General features: G+C 38.5%; 1 protein-coding gene across 1 annotated transcript in view; it reads right to left on the bottom strand.

The window, feature by feature from the left end:
• Positions 1-24,758, bottom strand: part of LOC308338182 (arylamine N-acetyltransferase 1) — a 39,830-nt gene that overhangs the window by 2,715 nt on the left and 12,357 nt on the right. The window lies entirely within an intron of this gene.

Raw genomic sequence — 24,758 nt, forward strand, 5'->3', positions numbered from 1 at the left:
ATCCACTCAATTTCCCCTTTAGATAAGATAAAATTATCTGCTCAAATATTCCCACTCAAAGATTATATTCATTTGTGCACTGATTTATTAATCCATTCGATGTATTTTCTGAATACCTACTATGTATTTGCTACTGATCTTGCTTGCCCTCAGAAATCTTACATTTTAGTGATAGTTGGATGACATAGATTGTTAATTGGATAAACTAATAAAACATTCAATTTCTTAGATTCTGATAAGTGTCCTGTGGAAGACTAAAGCAAAGAAAGTAGACACGTTATGCACTGAGAAAACTAATTTTGAATAAAGTGATCAAAGAAAGCATCATTGTGACCTTAAGGATGTGAAAGAATAAGCCATGTCTACATGTGTGGGGAATACCATTCAGGCAGAAGAAACAAAGCAAAAAAAAAAAAAAAAAGTCTCAAAGTAGAACCTGCCTAGAGTGCTCAGAGAACATACAGGAGGCCAGAGTGATTGAAGCAGAGTGAGTGGGAGAGAATGTGAACTGAGATGAGATAAGACAACTAACATACCCTATAAAAAATACCAGCCTTTTGGCTCAAACTCTGAGATCAGAATCATAGTGAGAAGGGCAGTGGAGGAAGGTTGCAGTTTAGGCAAAGTGTACCAAAATCAATTTAATGTTTCTGGCTATTACATGAAGAATAAGCTGTATCCATTCAGCTAAATAGACTGGTGACCCAGGTAGACCAATTAAAAACGTGTATGTTCTAGGACCAGTACTCTCCTCATGAATGGTATGTTATCCAAATCAAGTCAATAAGACTCTTTTGAAGGGATATTTCAGAAACCTAAACAGATATGTTCTGCTGCAGGGCTAAGAACTGGTAGGGTATTTTCTCAAAGCTACTAGGAGAACTTGCTGAAAAATAATATCAATAAAAATGTATGGAGTTGAGGAATGAAAAGCAGGAGGAAAAAAGAGATGAGAAAAGACTTGAACCAAATTTTGAATTATCTCTTGACTTTCTGTTAAGGTGAGGTAGCAGAAAAAAAAATTCCTTATTTTTGTTAAATCCCATGTAGAAAACGTTCTGCCTCTGCTGGTGAAGAGTCCTAATCCCATGTAGACGCTAATTGTAACAGTAGTGCACTACCATTGTTAGTATGACATAGTCTGAGGTGACATGATACAAAAGGCCCTGTTCCCTAGGCTAGTGGTGATGAGCTATGTGTTTCTATTGTCCTTTTTATTCTCATTTCTTTTGTATTGTGTTTTTCTTTCTTGGTCAGCTCTTCCCATTTTGCCAGGGTTTTAACTTTCTTTATTTTTTTAATGTCTGCAACATTATTTTCTCTAAATCTATTAAGTTTATTTAAACTCTTCTCATCTTATTTGCATTGATGTCCTTTACCAACATGTACACAGGCTCTAAAACTGCCACTCGGATATGGAGAAATTATTGTAATTGAGACAGACCATCCAAAACCCTCTCTGATTCTATACCCAGAAGCACTGTTGAATAAGTAAGGAGGACAGTGATATGGCACAAAAGAAATATGGTTTAGACATGCTTGAGCTTTAAAAAAATTTAGTTAACAGAATTTTCCCTTTTCATTTTAGTTAACATAAATAATATAATTTATAATATTATAATAATATATAACAATATAATTATAATATAATTAATATATTAATATAATTAATAATTAACTAATAATTAGTTTCAGAGGTAGAATTTAGTGATTCATCATTTACATAAAACACCTAGTGCTCATGACATTAAGTGCCCACCTAATTACCTTAAACCCTTACCCACCTCCCTTCCAGCAACCCTCAGTTTCTTTCCTGTAGCTAAGACTCTTACGGTTTTCCTTCCTCTCTGTTTTTATTTTACTTTGTTTATCCTTCCCTTCCCCTATTTTCATCTGTTTTGTTTCTTAAATTCCACATATGAGTAAAATTATATGATATTTCTTTCTTTGACATTATTTCTCTTAGCATAATACCATATGGTTACATCCACATCATTGTAAATGGCAAGATTTCACTTTTTTGATGGCTGAGTAACATTCCATTATATATATCAATCACATCTTTGTCCATTCATCCTCCATACACATGTGGGCTCTTTCTATATTTTGGCTATTGTGGACATTGTTGCATAAACATTGAAATGCATGTGCGTCTCTGAATCACTATGTTTGTATCCTTTGGATAATATCTAGTGTAATTACTGGGCCATAGGGTAGGTCTATTTTTAACTTTTTGAAGAACCTCCATACAGTTTTCCAGAGTGGCTGCACCAGTTTGCATTTCAACCAACAGAGTAAGAGGTTTTCTCTTTCTCCACATCTTTGCCAACATCTGTTGTTCCTGAGTTGTTGAGATGTGAGGTGGTGTATCATTTTTTGACTTATATTTCTTTGATATTGAGTGACATTGAACATTTTTTCATTTGTCTTTTGGCCATTTGCATATCTTCCTGTAGAAAAATGTCTGTTCATGTCTTCCATCCATTTCTTGACTAGATTATTATTATTTTTTTCAGTGTTGAGCTTGGTATATTCTTTACAGATTTTGGATATTAGCCTTTTACCTGATATGTCATAAATGAATATGTCATTAATGAATGAACTAAAAGGTTGTCTTTTAGTTTTGTTGACTATTTCCTTTGCTGTACAAAAGCTTTGTATTTTGACAAAGTACTGATAGTTCATTTTTGCTTTTGTTTCCCTTGCCTTTGAAGATGTACGTGGCCAGAAGTTAGCGGCAATGAGGTCAAAGAGGTTGACGCTTGTGTTCTCCACTAGGATTTTGATGGTTTACTGTCTCACATTTAGGAATTTTATCCATTTTGAATTTATTTTTGTGTATGGGGTAATAAAATGGTCCAGTTTCATTCTTCTACATGTGGCTGTCTAGTTTTCCTAACACCATTTGTTAAAGAGACTGTTTTGTTTTTTGTTTTTCCCCACTGGGTATTCTTTCCTGCCTTGTTGAAGATTAGTTGCCTATAGAGTTGAAGTTCTATTTCTGGGTTTGCTATTCTGGTCCATTGTGACTGTTTTTGTGCCAGTATCATATTGTCTTGATGGTTACAGATTTGTAATACAGCTTGAAGTCTAGAATTGTGATGTCACCAGCTTCAGTTTTTTCATTATCCTTTCCTTCCTTCTTTTCTTTTCAGTTTTTTTCTTTCTTTTCTTTTCTTTCTTTTGTACTTTCATTCTTCCTTTCAAGATTTTATTTATTTGACAGAAAGAAAGTATAAGCAGGGAGAGCAGCAGAGGGATAGGGATCCTGATGTGGGGCTCAATTCCAGGACCCTGAGATCATAACCTGAGCTGAAGGCAAATGTTTAACCAACTGAGCCACCCGGCACCCCTGGTGTTCTTTTTTTTTTTTTAACATTCCTTCTGTTTTTCAAGGTCTTTTCTTGTTTCATACAAATTTTTAGGATTGTTTGTTCCAGCTTTGAAAATGCTGGTGATATTTTGATAGGGATTGCTTTAAATGAATAGATTGCTTTGGGGAGAATAGACAATTTAACAATATTTGTTCCTCTAGTCCATGAACATGGAATGTCTTTGCATTTCTTTGTGTCTTTCTCAATTTCTTTCATAAGTGTTCTGTAGTTTTCAGAGTACAGATATTTTACCTCTTTGGTTAGGTTTATTCCTAGGTATCTTATGAGTTTTTGTAAAATTGTAAATGGAATAGATTTCTTGATTTCTTTCTGCTGTTTCATTGTTAGAGTATAGAAATGCAACAGACTTCCATGTGTTGATCTTACATCCTGCAACTTTACTGAATTTCTGTATTACTTCTAGCAACTTTTGGGTGGAGTTTTTTGGATTTCCAACATAGAGTATCATATCATCTGTGAAGAGTGAAAGTTTGCCTTCCTTTTTGCTGATTTGGAAGCCTTTCATTTCTTTTTATTGTTTTATTGCTGAGGCCAGAACTTCCAGTACTATGTTGAACAACCATGATGAGAGTGGACATCCCTGTCATTTTCCTGACCTTAGGAAAAATTTCTGTTTTTCCCCATGGAGGATATTAGCTGTGTGTCTTTTATAACAGTTGTTAGATCTTCTTGTTCGATACACCCCTTTATTATGACATAGTGTCCTTTTCATCTCTTTCTAGAGTCTTTGGTTTCAAATCTAGTTTGCCTAATATAAGGATGGCTACTCCGCTTTTTTAAAATGACAGTTAGCATGATATATGGTTCTCCACCCCTTCACTTTCTTTTTTTTTTAAGAATATACTTTTTTTTTGAAGATTTTATTTATTTGACAGAGATCACAAGTAGGCAGAGAGGCAGGCAGAGAGAGAGGAAGGGAAGCAGGCTCCCCACTGAGCAGAGAGCCCGATGCGGGGCTCGATCCCAGGACCCTGAGATCATGACCTGAGCCGAAGGCAGAGGCTTTAACCCACTGAGCCAACCAGGTGCCCCCACCTCTTCACTTTCAATCTGGAGGCGTATTTGGGTCTAAAATGAGTCTGTTGTAAGTAGCATATCAATGGTTCCTCTTTTTTTTAATCCATTACACTATTTCTTTCTTTCTTTCTTTCTTTTTTTTTTTTTGGAACATTTAGCCCATCTACATTCACAGTAATAACTGAAAGACATGAATTTAGTGCCATTTTATTACATGTAAACTCACTGTTCTGGTAGATTGTCTCTGTTCCTTTCTGATCTTTGTTATCCTTGACCCCTCATCATTAATAGGGTCCCCTTTAATGTTTCTTGCAGGGCTGGTTTAGTGGTCATGAATGCTTTTCATGTTGGTTCTCTTGGAAACTCTATCTCTTTTTCTAATCTGAATGATAGCTTTGCTGGATAAAGTATTCTTGTTTATGTATTTTTCCCACTTAGCATATTGAATATATCATGCCAGTCCTTTCTGGCTTTGCCAGGTCTCTGTGGACAGGTCTGCTGCCAACCTTATGTTTCTACATTTGTAGCTTAAAGGCCTCTTCTTCAAAGTTGTTTTCAGGATTTTCTCTTTATATTTGCAATCTGGAAGTTATAGGTCATGGTGTTAACCTATTTTTGTTGCTTTTGAGGGGAATTCTCTGTGCCTCTTAGACTTAACTGTTTCCTTCCTCAAATTAGGGAAGTTCTCTCCTATAAATCATTCAAATAAATCTTCTGCTTCTCTTTCCCCACTCTTTGTCTTCTGGGATTCCTATAATATGGATATTAATTGGCTGTATGAAATCGCTGAGTTCCTTAAGTCTACCTTTGTGATTTAATAGTTTTCTTTCCCTCTTCTTTTCAGCTTCCTTTTCTCCCATCATTTCATCTTCTGTATCACTGATTTGCTCTTTTGCATTGTTCGTTGTTGTTTTTATGGCCTGCACTTGTGACTGCATCTTGGTAATAGCATTTTTAATTTCAGCCTGATTAGATTTTAGTTCTTTTATCTCTACAGTAGGGATTCTCTAGTGTGTTCTGTACTTTTTTCAAGCCAAGCTAGTATCTTTATAATCCTTATTTTAAGTCTAGTTCAGAAATCTTACTTATATCTGTAGTGATTAAATTCCTGGGAGTACTATCTTCTGTTCTTTCTTCTGGGGTGTTTTTATCAGTCACTTCTTTTTGTCCAGCAAAGAAAAGAAGAAAAAGAAAAACAACAATAACAACAAAACAAAACAAAACAAAACAAAACAAAAAAACTAGATCCTGCATGTATTTTGGTCTGTTTGTTAAAAGAAACTAGGTTCCAATATAAGAAAGAAAGAAAAACATATATATTTAAAATAAAATAAAATACAATGAAAGGAAACAAAAAATAAAATGAGTCAGTGAACATTATATCAAAAACTAATAATGTACTATACCTTGGCTAAGTGAATTTAAATAAAAAATGTATCCTACTTTGTTCAAATGGCAAAAAAAAGTGTATATAAAATTAAAAATTAAAAAAGATTAAAAAAGAATTGAAGAAGTAAGAAAATTACTGAAAAAATAATACTAAAATTCTAAGGAATGAAAATACAGAGAATACTATATACTGTTTTCCCCAACAACTGAAGGTTTGCAGCTTTCTATGAACAGTACCCTTGGTGACACTTCTGTGGGAAGGGTCTGTCATGCTGATTCTTAGGTTGACTTGCCCTAGGGTAAATGCACAGTGCACAGAATGGCAGGGCTCAAAGTAAGCGGCTCCATAGTCCTTCAGGTGGCACTCTTTTGCTTTTTGAAGGCTTTCAGCACTGATGGGCTGGATGAATATAGCTGCACTCTGCTCTCTAGCCCTGGAGCTGAAAAAATGTGCTCCCCCCGCCCCCACTCTTCAGTGAGCTGTCACAGAAAAGCAATCACTCTTGTTTCCTTGCTTTCATCAGAACTCTGTGTTCACTCAGCCTTCGAACAATCGTTCTTATCTCAGGCATTTGACTTAGTTTCAAAACTAAATTTTAGACCCATGGCCCAGACCCACAGTGTTCCTCCCAGGAAAGGGGGTTGGAGGTGGAGTCCCGCCAAGCTGCTTTTTTGCTAGACTTGTCCCTGGAAGGCAATTGCATGACTGTGCAGTGATTCACAGTTTATGACAACACAGAGTAGAAAAAGCTATCATGTAGACTCCTTGTTCTCAGCCAGCTTCTCTGCTCCAATGCCTGGAAACTCTGTCACACTGAGGGACCACCTGTTCTTCTTATGACCCTGGGGATTCTCAGACCATGCTGTCACACCTGGGATTTGGTCCCACTTCACCACCTGAGCACCTTTAAGTCAGGTATATCTCCTGTAGCAGACTCCTCAAAGTTCCGATTTTGCACTCCACTGCTTATAATGCTTTGTGGTAGCCTCCTCAAGTAGGATCCCTCCCCTCTGCCATATTCTCTGCTCTATCACACTGTAGTCAAGTCTCCTTAACTTCCTACCTTCCAAACAGTGGTCTCTTTTCTACCTGTAGGCTTGCAGCATTTGTTTTCTTAGATCTCTGTTTTTTTCTTGCATGTTCAGAATGAATTGACAACTATCTAGTTGTATTTGATGGACAAGACAAACTTGGGGTCCTCCTGCTTTGCCACCTTAGCTCCTCCCCTTTAGTCAATAATATTAATCTACTGAGACTCAAATTGCAACCATTTTACACACCAAGGCTAACACCTTCACAGTGTGGGACAGCCTGAGATGGCATGGTACAAAGGGCCTGGCTCTGAGTTTAATAGTCATAAGTTAAGGATTTCTTTTCTTTCTCCTTATATAATTTCTTCCAGGTTTTCTTATTTCTCTTTTTTAACCCAACTATCACTCCCACATTGCCAATGCTTCCAACTTTCTCTGTTCATGGTGTCTGAAATATTGTTTCCTTTAAATCTATTAGATTCATTACACTTTCTTTCATCTCACCAGCATCTTTCCCAATATTTAGAGAAGTTGTAATACTCTACTCTTTAGTCACAGAGAGAACAACTGGTATTTAGCCAGATCTCCCATATCCTCTCTGACACTAATCCAGAATTTGTAAATGTGTATGGAAAGAACAGAGGTGAAGGGTAATGGAAAAGGGATCAAGTGGTTTATAGCTTGGCCATTTGATTCATGGTTAAATCATTATTCCTTCTACTTGAAAATTATTTTGTACTTATTTTGAATTGTCATAATTTGTTTTCAAGTGTTTGTTTTCCTTTTCATTTTTTTCTCTATTCTTTTTTTAAGATATAATTTTAAATTAGAATTTAGTAATGGCAGTGAGGGGGGCAAGATGGCAGAGAAGTAGGAGGCACTGTTTTAACTGGTCCCCTAAAATGAGCTGATTATCTACCAGAACACTCTGAACACTCATGAAATCAGCCTGAAATATAGGATTATACACTTCTGGATCTCTTCATGGGCAGAAGACTCCAGTGGACAGGTAAAGCAGAGTGGGAATGATGGCACCGACGTTGGAAGATAAACAGAATGGAGAGAGAGCCACCAGAAGTGACCCATTGGAAAGCAATACCCCAATATGAGAGTTCCCTGTGATTGGGGACCAGCATTAATTTGGAGTCTGGTTAAAAACACTCAAAAAGAGCAAAAGATCTAAAGAGGCAACTGGTGGAATCAGGCAGTCATGGGCATGGGCTTAAGCCCACAACCCAGGACAGCCTCTGCTGGCGACCACCCATGCCAGAGAGAGTGCGGGGAAGCCTCCAGACTGTGGTCCCTGAGGTGCAGGCAGTCATGAGAGCGTCTGGGTGGATGACAGCTGGAGCTCTCTAGAATCTCAGCCTTTTGCACTTTGCAGGTGTGTTGTGCGACTGGTGCCTGAGCCGCGCTCCACACCCTCCACTCACCCTCCCCTGAGATAGGTCCGTGCAGGTGCTAGCCAGTGCTCTCTAGGACTAGCGAGGGTCTGAACACTCCCAGCCTGGGCATGCATGAAAATCTCAGTATGCTATCTCTGGTTGGGATCTCTCTGGCTGTCTGGACCTGCCCAGAGAGCTGGGGCAAAGGCAGGCACTGGAAGCAGGCTCTCTGGACCAATATTGCTCATGGTTTTAGTAACACCAGGGTACAGAGACAGGTGGGAGCTCATGCGACCCCTCAAACTATGGCTAGGGACGTGCTTTGCTGGTGGGGGGTGGCAGAGGGGGAGTCTGTATGCTCTGCACCACCCAGAGAGGAACAGACTGAGGCTTCTCTGAGATGGAGGTCTGGGTGCAGTTTATTTTCCTCTAAACCTCCAAAGAACCACCAAAAGCCGCCAAGGGAGGAAAAAAAAAAAAAAGAAAAAAAAACCCTCCAGAGAACAAAAGCCTGAAAAACCTATTTCCTCAGAGCCGAGCCTACTGATAGGGGGCAGGAGGACTCAACCCAAGCAAGATTTCTTGAAAAACAATGCGGCAGGCCCCGACCCCAGAAAGCCAACCTAAAAAACGAGAGAACAACCACCACAGTGTTCCCATAAAACTGTAAAACCCCAATATCAGGGGAAAAGAAGATATTAAGCTGCCGATATTGCTCTAAAACCTGTATATTTCATAGATACAACTTTTATTTTTAATTCCTTCCCACTATTCTTGTTCTTTTTAATTTTTAAAAATTTGTTGTAGCCTATTTACCATCACAACGAGAGGTTCAGTACAACAAATTCCATAATAACCTTTTAACTTGAGCCTTTTTGGTATATATATCTGTGTTTTCCTTTTCTTTTTATATATATTTTTTAATATTCATATAGAGATAAGCTTCAAGGTAACCCTCTTTCCCCAATCAATACTACCCCTATATATAAACCAGTTTTAATCCCCCTTTATCTCGGGAAAGTTGAGTCCTTTAACAAAAATATCAAGATGAACCCAGGAAGAATCAAAATAACCTTCCTCACCCACACTGAGGATTTATAACCACCCACCCATCTTTTTCTTCTGTCAGTGTTTCTGTGTATTTGTTTTTGTTCTGGTAGTATATAAATCTTATACTTGAGATTCATTTTGGCCAGGTTCTTTTTTTACTTGTCATTTATTTTTATCGGTCTTTTTGTTTGTCTATTTTTGTTTGTATACTTTATAAATAGTACCACTGGGGCCCATTCAGGCTGGGTCTTCTTCTTCTTTTTTTTTTTTCCTGTCTCCCTCTTTCTCTCTCTTTTTTTCCTTTTTTCTTTCTTTTTGGTGGGGACTTCTGATTGCTCAGAAGCATTCTAGGGGCACCTTGCCTGGGTCACAGTTGATATATTCAGCTACACATCCCCTCAGCCATCTTTCACCAAAATGACTAGGAGGAGGAATGCCCACCAGAGAAAAAATTCAGAGGCTGCCCTCTCCATCAGAGTTATTGGATATGGACATAAACTCTATGTTGGAAGGGGAATTCAAGCTATTGTCCAGGCAATGGCTAGGTTGGAGAAAACCATTAATGACAAAATGGAATCAAGTAGGGCATAAGTGAAAGCCACCAGGGAAGAAGTTAAAAATGTTATCGATGAGTTCCGATCTAATCTAAATTCCCTGACAGCTAGGGTAACTGAGGCAGAAGGTAGAATTAGTGATCTAGAGGACAAACTAATAGGGAAAAAAGACCAGGAGGAGGCCTGGAACAAACAGCTTAGAAGCCATGAAAACAGAATTAGGGAAATAAATGACCCCATGAAACATTCCAACGTCAGAATTATTGGAATTCCTGAGGGGGAGGAGAAAGAAAGAAGACTAATGGATATAGTTGAACAAATTCTCCATGAAAATTTTCCCAGTCTGGGGAATGGAACCAGCGTTCATGTTCTAGAGGCAGAATGGTCTCCCCTGAAGATCATAGAGTCTAGAAAGACTTCGAGACACCTGGTTGTGAAAATGATGAATCATATTTTATTTTATTTAGATTTTATTTATTTGACAGAGAGAAATCAGAGCTAGGCAGAGAGGCTGGCGTTGGGGGTTGGGAAGCAGACTCCCCACTGAGCAGAGAGTCTGATGCAGGGCTTGATCCCAGGACCCTGAGATCATGACTTGAGCCGAAGGCAGAGGCTTAAACTACTGAGCTGCCCAAGTGCCCCATGAATCATAATTTTAGTTCTTGAGAGAAGCTAGGGGATGAGATTCCTTACATACAGAGGAAGGCTCATCAGAATAACATCAGACCTGTCCACAGAAACCTGACAAGGCAGAAGAGGCTGGCAAGACATATTCAAGGCACTAAATGAGAAGAACATGAAGACAAGAATACATTATCCAGCAAGGCTGACATTCAAAATGCATGGAGAGATAAAGAGCTTCAAAGACTGGCAAGGTTTAACACAGTATGTGACCACCAAGCTGGCACTACAAGAAATATTAAGGAGGATTCTATAAAAGAAGAAAGAACTCAAGAGTGACATTGAACAAAAATTAATGGAGACGATCTATAGAAACAAGGGCTTCACAAGCAACACGATGTCAATAAAAACGTATCTCTCAGTAATTGCTCTCAACATGAAGAGCCTAAGTGCTCCCATAAAATGGCACAGGGTAGCAGATTGGATAAAACGACAGGACCCATCCATATGTTGTCTACAAGAGACCCATTCTGAACCTAAGGGTACATCCAGACTGAAAGTGAAGGGATGGAGAAGCATCTTTCATGCCAATGGGCCTCAAAAGAAGGCTGGGGTAGAGATTCTCATATCAGATAAACTAGATTTTAAACTAAACACTGCAGTCAGATACAAAGAAGGACACTACATCATACTTAAAGGGTCTATCCACCAAGAAGATCTAACAATTGTAAATATTTATGCTCCCATATCCAGTACATAAGACAACTGTTAATCAAGAGAAGGAGTCATATTGATATGAATACATTAACTGTAGGGGTTCTTAACATGTCACTCTCAGTAATAGATCATCCAAGCAGAAAATCAGTAAAGAAACTGGCATTAAATGACACATTGGACAAGATGGACCTCATAGATACATATAGAACATTCCACCTTAAAACAACAGAATACTCATTCTTCTCAAGTGCACATGGAACCTTCTCCAGAATAGACCACATACTGGGTCATAAATCAGGGCTCAACTGATAACAAAAGATTGAGATCATTCCCTGCATATTCTCAGACCACAATGCTTTACAACTAGAACTCAACCACAAGAAAATTTTGGAAGGAATTCAAACACTTGAAAGCTAAAGACCACCTTGCTTAAGAATGTTTGGATCCACCAGGAAATCAAAGAAGAACTTAAACGATTTATGGGAACCAATGAGAATGAAGACACTTTGGGTCCCAAACCTATGGGATACGGCAAAGGCAGTCCTAAGGGGGAAATACGTAGCCATCCAAGCCTCCCTCAAAAAAATTGAAAAATACAGAATACACAAACTGTCTTTACACCTTAAAGAGCTGGAGAATCAACAAAAAATTAAGCCAACCCCACACACAGGAAGGGAAATAATCAAGATTAGAGCAGAGATCAATGAGATAGAAACTAGAGATACAGTAGAATACATCAATGAAACCAGAAGCTGGGTTTTTGAAGGAACCAAGAAGATCGATAAACCCTTGGCCAAACAAATCGAAAAGAAAAGAGAGAGGACCTAAATTAATAAAAATTATGAATGAAAAGGGAGAGGTCACGACTAACACCAAGGAAATAGAAAAAATCATCAGAAATTATTATCAATAGGTATATGCCAATAAGTTAAGCAACCTAGACGAAATGGATGCATTCTTGGAAACCTATAAACTTCCAAAACTGAATCAGGAAGATTGACAACCTGAAGAGACCAATATCTAGTAACGAGATTGAAGCAGTGATCAAAAACCTCCCAAAATACAAGAGCCCAGGACCTGACAGATTCCCTGGGGAATTCTACCAAACTTTCAAAGAAGAAATAATATCTATTCTCCTGAAGCTGTCTTAAAAAATAGAAACAGAAGGAAAACTTTCAGACTCTTTTTATAAAGCCAGCATTACCCTGATCCCCAAACCAGGCAAGGACCCCACCAAAAAGAATTTCAGACCAATATCCCTTGTATCTGTCCCTCAGAACAATATATTGCTTAAAATATAAGCCATGGGAAATTTTACTAGTTACCAAGAACGTTTAAATATAGCCTTGAGAAAAACACATACTGGCAACAGGCCTCTGGGGGAGGGGATGATATACGGCCTTGAAACCGAGCAGCTGGCTATGCCCAGCTAGCTCAAAGTGGAACACCGCCTGCTTCATGGAAGCCAAGCAGCTGGTAATGTCCAGCCCACTCAGGGTGAAATGCCGCCTGCTTCATTTTTCCGTTATCTCCCCTTTCCCCCTTGAGAGCACCTATGGCTAATTAGATAAGTCCTTTGAATGTGCTTGCTCAACTGTAAACTTTATATTGCTTGACCAGACATATTTTGCCTTCCTACTTTTTTATCTACAAGGCATATGATTAATGTTTGGCCTTCTTTGGCTCTTCTGTTGATTACTGTCTATATCTAATAAAAGTGGGACTGAAGAGTTGTTCGGGGCAACAGTCTTTTCTACTGTTGTCCCCTGCTCCCTTTCTCTTGCAGCTGACTTGTTTATGCCTCATTCTTCTCCCGTGCACCGTCAGGAAATGGCAATCCCTGATGAATATCGATGCTAAGATTCTCAACAAGATCTTAGCTAAAAGGATCCAACAGTACATTGAAAAGATTATCCACCATGACCAGGTGGCATTTATCCATGGGATGCAGGGGTGGTTCAGCATTCACAAATCAGTCAATGTGATAGAACAAATAAATAAGAGAAGGAAGAATAACCACATGGTCCTCTCAACTGATGCAGAAAAAGCACTTGACAAGATACAGCATCCATTCCTGATTAAAATGCTTCAAAGTGTAGGGATAGAGGGAAGATTCCTCAACTTCATAAAATCTATGAAAAACCCACAGCAAATATCATTCTCAATGGAGAAAGTTGACAGCCTTCCCTTTGAGATCAGGAACACAACAAGGATGCCCACTCTCACCACTCTTGTTGAACAGAGTACTAGAAGTCCTAGCAATAGCAATCTGACAACAAAAGGAAATAAAATGTTTTCAAATTGGCAAGGAACAAGTTGCACTCTCTCTCTTCACAGATGACATGATACTTAATATGGAAAACCCAAAAGACTCTACCCGCAAACTACTAGAACTCATACAGGAATTCAGTAATGTAGCAGGATACAAAATCAATGCACAGAAATCAGTGGCTTTCTTATACACTAACAATGAAAATATAGAAAGTGAAATTAGAGAATCAATTCCTTTTACTATAGCACCAAGAACCATAAGATACCTGGGGATAAACCTAACCAAAGAGGTAAAGGATCTGTACTCGAGGAACTACAGAACACTCATGAAAGAAATTGAAGAAGACACAAAAAGATGGAAGACTATTCCATGCTCATGGATCAGAAAAATAAACATTGTTAAAATGTCTATACTGCCTAGAGCAATCTATACTTTCAGTGTCATTCTTCCACCAACATTTTTCAAAGTGCTGGAGCAAAGAATCCAAAAATTCGTATGGAAGCAGAAGAGACCCCAAATTGCCAAGGAAATGTTGAAAAAGAAAAACAAAGCTGGGGCATCACGTTGTCTGATTTGAAGCTTTACTACAAAGCTGTGATCACCAAGACAGCATGGTACTGGCATAAAAACAGACACATAGACCAGTGGAACAGAGTAGAGTGACCAGATATGGGCCCTCAACTATATGGTCAAATAATCTTCGACAAAGCAGGAAAAAATATCTAGTAGAAAAAAGACTGTCTCTTCAATAAATGATGCTGGGAAAATTGGACAGCTATGCATAGAAGAATGAAACTCGACCATTCTCTTATACCATACACAAAGATAAACTCGAAATGGATGAAAGATCTCAACGCGAGGCAGGAATCCATCAGAATCCGAAATGAGAACATAGGCAATAACCTCTTCAACATTGGCCACAGCAACTTCTTTCAAGATATGTCTCCAAAGCCAAAGGAAACAAAAGTGAAAATGAACTTTTGGGACTTCATCAAGATCAAAAGCTTCTGCACAGTAAAGGAAACAGTCAACAAAACAAAGAGGCAACCCACACAATGGGAAGATATTTGCAAATGACAATACAGACAAAAGGCTGATATCCAAGATTTATAAAGAACTCTTCAAACTCAACACACACAAAACAGATAATCCTGTTAAAAAATGGGCAGAAGATATGAACAGACACTTCTCCGAAGAAGTCATAACAAATGGCTAACAGACAGATGAAAAAATGTTCATCATCCCTAGCCATCAGGGAGACTCAAATCAAAACCACACTGAGATACCACCTGACACCAGTTAGAATGGCCAAACTTAACAAGACAGTAAAACAACATGTGTTGGAGAGGATGTGGAGAAAGGGGAACCCTCTAACACTGTTGGTGGGAATGCAAGTTGGTGCAGCCACTTTGGAAAACAGTGTGGAGATTCCTTAAGAAATTAAAAAATAGAGCTACCCTATAACCCTGCAACTGTACTACTATTTACCCCAAACATACAGATGTAGTGAAAAGAAGGGCCATTACCCCAATATTCATAGCAGCAATGGCCACAGTGTTCAAACTGTGGAAAGAACCAAAATACCCTTCAATGGACAAATGGATAAAGAAGATATGGTCCATATACACTATGGAGTATTATGCCTCCATCAGAAAGGATGAATACCCAACTTTTGCATCAACATGGACGGGACTGGAAGAGATTATGCTGAGTGAAATAAGTCAAGCAGAGAGAGTCAATTATCATATGGTTTCACTTACTTGTGGAGCATAAGGAATAAGACAGAGGACATTGGGAGATGGAGAGGAGAAGTGAGTTGGGGGAAGTTGGAGTGGGAGACAAACCATGAGAAACTGTGGACTTTGAGAAACAAACTGAGGGTTTTGGAGGGGAGGGTGGTGAGAAGTTAGGTGAGCCTGGTGATGGTACTAAGGAGGGCACGTATTGCATGGAGCATTGCGTGTGGTGGATAAACAATGAATTCTGGTACACTGAAAAAATAAAATAAATTAAAAAAAATTAACTAGTCAAGCATCAGGTAGAGAAAACAAACAATTTATAATTTATAAAACATTACACTGGCATCAGAATATTCCACAGAAATGTCCACAAGTTCACCTTACTTCAGTAATGGAATTATGCTTACAAAGTTTTGAAAAAAAGTATGACCCTCAAACATGATTCTGTTAGTATTTCACTGAATTATGAAGGGAAAATGAATAAAGACAATCTCAAACATGAAAAAATTTGAGAAATGCAACAATGATGAGCTACCCTGAATAAATGTTACTTTCCATTGGTTAGCGAAGATGTAAATCAAAATTTAGAAAAAAAAAAAAAAAGTAAGAGACCACAATTAAAGGAGTGCTGGACAGAATTAACTCCTTTTTTTATAGAACAAAGAGAAGAAAGATTATGAGAATTGTGGCTGAAGTAATTTAAAAACATTTTAAAAAATGTGACTCAAATGAAACCTATTACTCCTGCACATGTAGGGGTTAAAGAACAGAGTAAGCATGTTTAGTGTACCTAGAGAGGGTACATGGGGTTGATGAGGATTTAGAAGTAAGGGTGGTGTGGGGGAAAGCTCTCTGTAAGCCATTCATACCACTTCAGATCTCTTTTACCTTTTGTTATGCCTGGTCTGGCTTTTGTGCTCTTACACTTAAGGACACCAGAAAGCAGCAAGTGCCAGGGAATTCATATCCTACCAGGGTTTTCTGGGTCAGTGACTTATTGGTGGGAGGTTTTGAAAGCCCAGCACTTTGTCTCGTGTCTGGACAAACTTACTTTGCATCCAGGCTGAAATTTGGTTTCTACCAGGACTACTTACTTAATATGTCACTTGCACATGGATCCTTGTCTCTCTCTGATTCTGGGAACCTGATTTAAGTTACTTTGATGTTTATTTTGGCAAGCTGTGTGAAGGAAAGGTAAGATACATGGGATGAGGCAAATTCCAGAAGGCTTTGAATATCAGATAAAAGAGATTTATTTTTTCTGCAGATCAAATGGATGTTTGTTTTCTTTAATGGTCAATATTCAATAGTTGAATGGACTTATCTTTAAGCGACGTGTTACTTCAATTCATTTTCATTTTTTTGACTACAGAAATCCTTATTCTCAGGGGCGCCTGGGTGGCTCAGTGGGTTAAAGCCTCTGCTTTCGGCTCAGGTCATGATCCCAGGGTCCTGGGATCGAGCCCCATATTGGGCTCTCTGCTCAGCAGGGAGCCTGCTTCCTCCTCTCTCTGCCTGCCTCTCTGCCTACTTGTGATCTCTGTCTGTCAAATAAATAAAAAAAAAAAAAGAAAAGAAATCCTTATTCTCTCCCCAAATGAAGTTATAAGCAAGAGCCTAAAAAAATTTTAAATAGATTGATTTGGAAGTAGACCACATGGGGTGCTGTTCTCCCAAGACTACAAGCAGCACAAATAAATTATTTGACTAAAATGGAATCTTTACCTAATGCCTATATTTCTGCCATTACTGAACAGAATTTAAGAGTGCTAGTGAATTATTTTTCTTTCTGTGTATCCCTCCCAATCCCTTTCATTCTCTTTTCTTTGTCCTAGTGAAGGTCATGGCACCTCACTGGATTGACACTGTAATCCAGCCTTCCCTCCCAAAAGTATATGACAGCTACTTGACTTTCTGGATAAAAAAAAAAAGTTGCCAAGCCAGCTATGTTCACAGTCCATTGGTCAATAAGACTGCATCTCAGCTACAGCCCTAAGTTAATGCCTATAGAGATCAGGCAGGTACGTGGCATCCATAGAGCAGTACCAGAAAGCCAATCTAAAATGAAACATCTGCTCACCCAAAGATGTCAAAGGCCAAACAATATAAGTCTCTGGGACAGATGTAGCTAGGGAATTGAGAGTTAAAAGTTTTCTTTTGTGGGAAGGAGTTAAGTCCATCACCTTATGCTTGAGGAGTTAAAATGAGGGTCCTGGGGAAGGAAACAATGCTGCCATCACACTCAAGGCTACAGGTGGCACACGTAAACTTTTGGGCTGAGGTGGAATCTCCAACTCCTACTGCCAGGATTTCTGGCATTACTAAATGGATTTTTTTAAATGTTATAACATCCACTTAATAAAATCAACTATTTTAAAATGAACAATTCAGTGCCATTTATTACATTCACAACTTTGTGAAACTATCACCTCAGTCTAGCTTGAAAATATATTATTGCCATGAAATAAAATCTCATACCCAAATCAGAGTTAAAATGGCAGAAGAGTATGGGACCCTAAGTTTCTCTAGTCCAAATAAATATATATAGTTATCAAATAATTCTGAACACCTGTGAAATCAGTCAGAGGTCTGAGAAAAGAAATTCTACAAATAGAATTCTGCAATTCTACAAATAGAAAAGTGATCCCTTTTTGGAATGTAGGAGGTGCGGAGACTTGAATATGGGGTGATATATCAGAGGACGTGATGGAAGGGAGGGACGCTGCTTAAGGAGGCTACCACAAAGTATTATAAGCAATGGAATACAAAATTAGAACTTTTAGAAATCTGCAACAGTACAGGAAGTGCTTGGTCTAAAGGTGGTCAGGTGTCAAAGTGGGGCAGAATCCCAGGTGGCACAGTGTTGTATCAGGATCCCTAGGGTCACAGGAGGAATGGAGTGCCTAAAGTGCCTAAAGTGCAGCAGAGATCCCAGGCATAGGAGCAAGGAAGCCAGCTGAGAACAGGCAGTATAGGCTCTGACTTTCTGCTCTCTGTTGCCATTAATTGTGAACCACTGCATGGTCATGCGACCACTCTCCTGACAGGGATACAGGAAAAGGTAGAAGCCTGGCAAGACCTCCCCCCACCCTCTCCCTAGGAGGAACAGCATGGATCTGCAAAATTTGGAGTCTGCAAAATTTGGAGTTTTAAAACTCAGTTACATGTCTAAGAAAAAATGCTTGGTCATAGGCTGGGAGAACACAGAGTTCAGACAGAAACCAGGGAGACAAGGCTGATTGACTGCTATTCAATGAGAGCTCACTGAAAAGTAGAGGATGTGAATTTTCAGCTCCAGGGCTAGAGATTGGGGTGCTAACATTTTCATCCCACCCATCCGTGCTGAAGTTTTCAGGGAGCAAAAGAGAACCACACAGTGGAATTGAAGCTGCTTACACTGAGCCCAGGTCTCTGGTAAGGGAGGTGCACTTCCACAAGGGCAAGGACACCTGAGAATCATTGCAATAGGTCTTTGACCCAGAAGACCAGCAGGAACATCTGGCTCACAAACAACTTTACTGTCATAGAGAGCTGAAAGCTTCAGCTCTTGGGAAAAACAGGTTTTTTTTTTTTTTTTAATATTCTTAAGCCTTTTAGTATTATTTTTTGTTATTCGTATTTTTAATTCTTTTTAAAATTTTTATGTACACATTTTACACATATTTTTAAAAATTTTTTTCCTTTTATTGTGTTTTATTTTTATTTTCATTTTTTGGGTTTTTATTTCAAATTCAAATCAAAACCACATCTCTCTTGTTAATTCTGGCCATCCTAACTGGTGTAAGGTGGTATCTCAATGTGGTTTTGATTTGAATTTCCCTGATGGCTACTGATGGATAACATTTCCATGTGTCTGTTAGCCATTTGTATGTCTGCTTTGGAGACATGTCTGTTCATATCTTCTACCCATTTTTTGACATGATTATTTGTTTTTTGGTTGTTGAGTTTGAGAAGTTCTTTATAGACCTTGGATATCAGCCCATTGTAGTGTCATTCACGAATATCTTCTCCCATTCCGTGGGTTGCCTCTTTGTTTTGTTTACTGTTTCCTTTGCTGTGCAGAAGCTTTTGATCTTGATGAAGTCCCAAAAGTTCATTTTTGCTTTTGTTTCCCGTGCCTTTTGAGATGTGTCTTGAAAGAAGTTGCTGTGGCTGATGTCAAAGATGTTACTGCCTATGTTCTCCTTTAAGATTTTGACAGATTCCGGTCTCACATTGACATCTTTCATCCATATACAAAGATAAACTCATTATATTTTTTTAATTATTGTATATACTTAAGTTTTCCTTTCTTTCTTATTTTGGGATTCAGTTTCTTTAAACAAGCAGACCAAACACACACAGAGAATCTAGTTTTCTGTTTTGTTCTGTTTCTTGTTTGTTATTTTCTTTTTTTTTAATTTTTTCTTTGTTTTTATTTCTGTTATTATTGTAGTTATTCTTTTTCTCTCCTTCTTCTACTATTTTCTAGACAAAAATGAAGATATGGAGAAATTCACTCCAAAGGAAGGCCGCACAGAAGTACTCACTGACAGGGATTTAATCAATACAGATATAGGTAAGTCTGTACTACAACTTAAAACAGTGTTTACAAGGATAAAATCTGGGCTTGAAAAAAGCATAGAAGTCCCTAGGGCACTCTTTACCATGGAAATAAAAGAACTAAAATCTACTTAGGCAAAAATTAAAAATGTTATTATCAAGATGCAGTCCCAAATGAAGGCTCTAAAAACAAGTATAAGCAAGGCAGAAGAGTCAGTGATATAAAAAAAATAAATGATGGATGACATGGAAGCTAATAAGAGGAGAGAAATACAAATACCAGATAACTGAGGGAAACTAATAGAACTCAGTGATTCCTTAAAGCAAAATAGTGTTCGAATATTAGGAGACCCAGAAGATGAAGAGAGGAAGAGATGGATAGAAGGTTTATTTGAACAAATTATAGCTGTGAACCTTCTCAAACTGGAGAAGGAAACAGGCATACAAATCCAGGAGGCATCATGTGTCCTCTTTATCGCCCATCACCAAGCAATGTAATGAGCACTAGGTGTTATACACAACTAATGAAACATTGAACACTATATCAAAAAACTAGGGGAGGAAGGGCAAGATGGCAGAGAAGTAAGAGATCTTTCTACCAGTCCCCTGAATTGAACTAAATATCTACCAGAACACTCTGAACAGCCATGAAGTCAGCCTGAGATGTAAGATTATACACTTCTGGATCTCTATGGGGGCAGAACTTCAGTGGAGAGGTACAATGGAGAATACCAGAGAATAAACAGAAGGGAGAGGGAGCCACCAGAAGCAACCCATTGGAAAGTAATACCCCAATATGCAAGTGCCCTGTGCTTGGGGACCAGCATTACTTGGAATCTGGTTAAAAACACTCAAAAAGAACAAAGGATCTTAAGGGGCAATTGGTGGAATCAGATGACAATAGGCATGGACCTAAGCCCACTGGTGCAGGGCGGTCACAGTCAGTGCCCACCCATTCCTGAGAGACCCCGGCGTGGGCTCCAACCAGAGGTCCCTGGGCCTGCAGCCTTCTACAACCTGCACAGCCACCAGGTCTGAACATCCCCAGTGTGGGAGTGGGCTGAAGACAGTAGTCCGGCAACAGCAACCATGGGGATTAGGCTCACCCGTACCAGTATTCCTCATGGTTTCAGTGGCACGGGGGTGCAAAGACAAGTGGGGACATCAGGCAACCACTGAGATGGTGGCTGGGGGTGCCCACAACCTGTGGGAGTGCCCACCACCTGTGGGAGTTTGAAGTGTTCAGTGGAATTTGCAGAGGGCGAGTCTGTGTGTTCTGGACCACCCAGAGGGCAGCAGACTGAGGCTTCTCTTCGAGGGAGAGGTCTGGGTGAGGACAGTTTATTTTGCACTAACCCTCCGGAAAGCTGCAAAACAAAACAAAAACCTTCAGAGAACAAAAGCCTGAAAAACCAGTTTCCACAGAGCACAGCCCCTTTATAGGGGGCAGGGGGACCAGCTCAAGCAAGACTGATGGAAAAACAATGTGGCAGGTCCCTCCCCAGAACACAAGCCAAAAGAACAAGAGGACATATCAAAACTGTAAAACCCTGACATCAAGAAAAACAATATATTAATCTCCTGGTATTGCCCCCAAACCTATATATATCATAGATACAACTTTTCTTTTCTTTTTTTAAAAAATTCATTCTCAAGATTCTTGTTCTTTTATTTTTTTTAACCTACTTACCATTACAATTAGATGTTTAATACAACATATTCCATAATAAATTTCTAACTTGAACTTTTTTCATACATATAGCTGTTTCTTTTTCTTTTTCTTCTTTTTAAAAAAATTATATATAGATATAAGCTTCAAAGTAATCCTTTTTCCCTATTCAATACTACCCCTATATATAAACCAGTTTTAATTTCCTTGTATTTCTGGAAAGTTGAGTCCTTTGACAAAGATAACAAGATACCCAGGAAGAACTGAAATAAACTTCCTTGCCCACATCAAGGGTTTGTAACCCCCTTCCCATCTTACTCCTCAGTCAGTGTTTCTGTGTATGTGCATTTGTTTTTGTTTTTGTTTTTGTACTATATAAATCTTGTTCTTGGGGTTCATTTTGGCTAGGTTTTTCTTTTATTTTCTTTTAGTTTGTCAGTCCTTTTGTTTGTTTGTTTTTTGTCTATGTACCTTATAAATCTTACCTTTGGGGCTCATTTTGGCTAGGTATTTCTTTTTTTTTTCTTTTCTTTTTCTCTCCCTTTTTTAATTCTTTCTTTTTCATGGCGATTTATGATTGCTCTGAAACTTTCCAAGGTGTACCTTGACTGGATCACGGTTGATATATTCAGCTATACATCCCCTCAAACACCTCACACTAAAAATGACTAGGAGGAGGAACACTCAACAGAAGAAAAACTCAGATATTGTGACCTCTGCCACAGAATTATTGGATATGGACATAAACAATATGTTGGAAAGGGAATTCAGGGTAATAATTATCCATGCAATGGCTAGGTTGGAGAAGATCATTAGTGGCAACATAGAGTCTCTAAGGGCAGAAATGAGAGCTGATCTGTCAGAAGTTAGAAATGCTATCAATGAGATCCAAACTAATTCAAGTACCCTAACAGCTAGGGTAAATGGGGCTGAACATTGAATTAGTGATTTGAAACACAAACCAATAGAAAAGAAGGATCAGGAGGAGGCCTGGAACAAACAGCTTAGAAGTTATTAAAACAGAATTAAGGAAATAAATGACCCCATGAAACATTCATATGTCAGAATTATTGGGATCACTGGGGAAAGGGAGAGAGAGAAGATGAGAAGATAAAGTTAACAAATCCCTATTCTGGGGAATGGAACAAGTGTTCGTGTCCTAGAGACAGAAAGGATCAACGAGTCTAGAAAGACCTCCAGACACTTAACTGTGAAATAAAAAAATCGTGATTTCACACAGGAGGTCTTAAGGGCAGCTAGGGGGAAGAGATTCCTTATGTACATAGGATTGTCCATCAGAATAATATCAGACCTGTCCACAAAAACCTGGCAAGCGAAAAAGAGCTGGCAAGACATATTCAGGGCGCTAAATGAGAAGAACATGCATCCAAGAATACTTTATCCAGCAAGACTGACATTCAAAATGGATGGAGAGATAAAGAGCTTCCAAGACCAGCAAGGTTTAAAAGAGTATGTGACCACCACGCTGGCACTACAAGAAATTCTAAGGGAGGTTCTATAAAAGAAGAAAGAACCCAAGAGTGACATAGGACAGAAATTTACAGAGACAATCTATAGAAACAAGGACTTCACAGGCAACATGATGTCCATAAAAATGTATCTGTCAATAATCACTCTCAGTGTGAACGACCTAAATGCATAAAATAGCACAGGGTTGCAGACTGGCTAAAACAATGGGACCCATCCATATGCTGTCTACAAGAGACACATTTGGAACCTAAAGATATATCCAGACTGAAAGTGAAGGATGGAGAAGCATCTTTCATGCCAACCGGCCTCAAAAAAAAGCTAGGGTAGCAATTCTCATATCAGATAAATTAGACTTTAAGCTAAAGACTGTGGTCAGAGATACAAAAGGACAGTATATCATTCATTAAGGGACTATTCAAGAAGATCTAACAATTGTAAATATTTATACTCCCATATTGGGTTTTTCTGGAGCAGCCAACTACATAACCCAACTGTTAAACAAAATAGTCATATTGATATGAATACATTAATCATAGGGGATCATAACATGCCACTCTCAGTAATAGACAGATCATCCAAGCAGAAAATCAACAAAGAAACAGAGCAGTGAATGACACACTCAACCACATGGACCTCATAGATATCTACAGAACAGTCCACTCTAAAACAACAGAATACTCATTTTACTCAAGCATAGACAGACCTTCTCCAGAATAGACCACACACTGGGTCAAAAATCAGGGCTCAACTGATGCCAAAAATTTCAGATTATTCCCTGTGTATTCTCAGACCACAATGCTTTTATAACTGAAACTCAACTAAAAGAAAAAGTTTGGAAGGAATTCAAACATTTGGAAGCTAAAGACTATTCTGCTCAAGAGTGTTTGGATCAACCAGGAAATCGAAGAAGAACTTAAATAATTCATGGAAACCAATGAGAATGAAGACACATCAGTCCAAAATATTCGGGATACAGCAATGGCAGTTGTAAGGGGGAAATACATAGCCATCTGAGCCTTGCTAAAAAAAATTGAAAAAACCCAAATACACCAACTCTCTTTACACCTTAAAGAACTGGAAAATCAACAACAAATGAAGCCAACCCCATGCACAAGAAGGGAAATAATCAATATTAGAGCAGAGACCAATGAGTTAGAAAGTAGAGATACAGTAGAACACATTAAAGAAACTAAAAGCTGGTATTTTGAAAGAATCAATAAGATTGATAAACCATTGCCCAAACTAATTCAAAAAGGAAAGAGAGGGGACCCAAATTAATAAAGTTATAAATGAAAAGGGAGAGATCATGACTCATCAGAAATTACTATCAACAGTTATACGTCAATAAGTTAAGAAACCTGGAAGAAATAAATACATTCCTGGAAACCCATAAACTTCCAAAGAGGAAGAAATTGACAACCTGAATAAACCAATATCTAGTAACAAGACTGAAGCGGTGATCAAAAACCTCCCAAAACACAAGAGTCCAGGACCTGAGTGATTCCTTGGGAATTAGACCGAACATTTAAAGGAGAAATAATATCTATTCTCCTCAAGCTGTGTCAAAAAATAAAAACAGAAGAAAAACTTCCAGACACTTTCTATGAAGCCAGAATTACCTTGATACCCAAATCAGGCAAGTACCCAATCAAAAAGGAGAATTTCAGAACAATATACATGATGAATATGGATGTGAAGATTCTCAACAAGATCCTAGCTAATAGGATCCAACTGTCTATCTACCATGACCAGGTGGGAATTATCCCTGGGATGCAAGTGTTGTTCAACATTCCCAAATCATCAAACTGACAAAACAAATCAATAAGAGAAGAGAGAAGAAACACATAGTCCTCTCAGTTGATGCAGAAAAAGCATCTGACAAGAT

The sequence above is a fragment of the Martes martes genome (genome assembly GCF_963455335.1).
Source record: "Martes martes genome assembly, chromosome: 2".
NCBI classification, from domain to species: domain Eukaryota; kingdom Metazoa; phylum Chordata; class Mammalia; order Carnivora; family Mustelidae; genus Martes; species Martes martes.